General features: G+C 34.3%; 1 long non-coding RNA gene across 1 annotated transcript; it reads left to right on the forward strand.

Moving 5' to 3' along the window:
* The first annotated feature begins 269 nt into the window (after positions 1 to 269).
* LOC115896447 lies at positions 270 to 1,580 on the forward strand. Its single transcript, XR_004056324.1, has 2 exons — positions 270 to 342; positions 1,182 to 1,580. It is a non-coding gene; the product is annotated as an uncharacterized LOC115896447 (long non-coding RNA).
* Positions 1,581 to 1,786: the final 206 nt, after the last annotated feature.

Genomic DNA, 1,786 nt, shown 5'->3' on the forward strand with positions numbered 1-1,786 from the left:
TTCATTTTGCCACTGTTATTCAACATAATTCTGAAAGTCCTATCTGGAGCAATCAGACAAGAGAAAGCAAAGTACCCATTTGGTACTATCCACATGACAGGGAGTGAGCTCCCATAAGATCTGGTCATTTAAAAGCAATAAAAGCATCCCAACTGGAAAAGAAGTCAAATTATCATTTTTGTTGATATCATTTGAAAAAACATAAAGACTCCTCTGATAGGACTTTTTACCAGATTCTTTTTTTTTTTTCCTTCAGCTTTTTTAATGATGTCATGCCACTCTCGGACTGTAAATTTTCCCCTGAAAAGTCTGCTGTCAGATGCATTGGAGTTCCACTGAACGGTATTTGTGTCTCTTCTCTCGCTGCTTTCAGAATCATTTCTTTTTTTATTATTATTATACTTTAAGTTCTAGGGTACATGTGCACAACGTGCAGGTTTGTTACATATGTATACATGTGCCATGTTGGTGTGCTGCACCCATCAACTCGTCAGCACCCATCAACTCGTCATTTAGAATCATTTCACTTTGGGAGTTCAGTCAAGTGCCTTAAGATGGTCTTCTTTGGGTTAAATTTGCCTGATGTTCTGTAACTTTCTTGTACTCGAATGTTGATATCGAATGTTGGGGAATTGTTAATATTATTTCATATTATTTCTTTAAATAAATGTTTAACTCTTATCTCATTTTCTACCACCTCCTTAAGGCCAATAACTCTTAGATTTTGATTTTGAGGCTGTTTTTTAGATTCTGTAGGCATGCTTTACTTTTTATTCTTTTTTGTCTCCTCTGACTTTGTCTTTTCAAATAGTCTGTCTTCAAGTTCACTAAATCTATCTTCTCCTTGATCAATTATTTTAAGTAATTTTGATGAATTCTTCAGTATGACAATTGCATTTTAACTTCAGAATTTTGGCTTTTTTAAAAATTTCAATCTCATTGTTAAATTTATCTGATAGAATCTTGAATTCCTTCTCTGTGTTATATTACATTTCTTTGAATTACCTCAACCAGCTATTTTGGATTTCCTGTATGAAAGGTCACATATCTCTGTTTTTCCAGGATTGGTTCCTGGTGCCTTTTTTAGCTTGTTTGGTGAGGTCATGTTTTCCTAGATGGTCTTGATACTTGTAGATGTTTTCTATTTTTCTATTGATGTTTTCTATTTTTGTGCTTTGTAGACTTAAAGCCCATTTTGTGTGACAAGCATAGCAGTGGTGACTCCTTTCCTTTCTGATCTTCACCGAACCTCACTTCTTCACATTTACCGAAATGTCTACTTTGAACCACGGCACCTCTTTGAATTTTCAGATCTACCATATGGTGATGGTAGATTTCCTTTTCATCTGTACTCTGAAGGAATCCGAAACAGGCATTTTTAAAGTCTAGGAAGGAAATACAAATCTATGTGTCAAAAGAATGAACATAGAAAATAACGTGTCCTGGTTAACAAAAGTTCTCATTGTAAAGTGTTGTGCACAAGATTATGGAATTTTATGTGCCATAAATGAAGTTGTCTTGATTTGTCTAAAACTACTTTTAAAAATTACATGTTACTCTAATAAAGGTATTTTTGAGAATTTGGTGACTTATTTCCTAGACCTCTTTAATTTCAAATTAAATTCCAGCATATTTTGTTTTTGTATTTGGCTTTCACATCATAAATTACTTAGTTTATAATTAAACATTTTGAATGGATCTAATGGATTGTGTGGTTGTCTAAATGTTAAGAGTCTGAGGACCCAAGTGGGCAGGAGCTGGGCATGGGGAGGATCACGGTGCAGGC

Source organism: Rhinopithecus roxellana, chromosome 3 (genome assembly GCF_007565055.1).
Source record: "Rhinopithecus roxellana isolate Shanxi Qingling chromosome 3, ASM756505v1, whole genome shotgun sequence".
Taxonomy (NCBI): Eukaryota; Metazoa; Chordata; class Mammalia; order Primates; family Cercopithecidae; genus Rhinopithecus; species Rhinopithecus roxellana.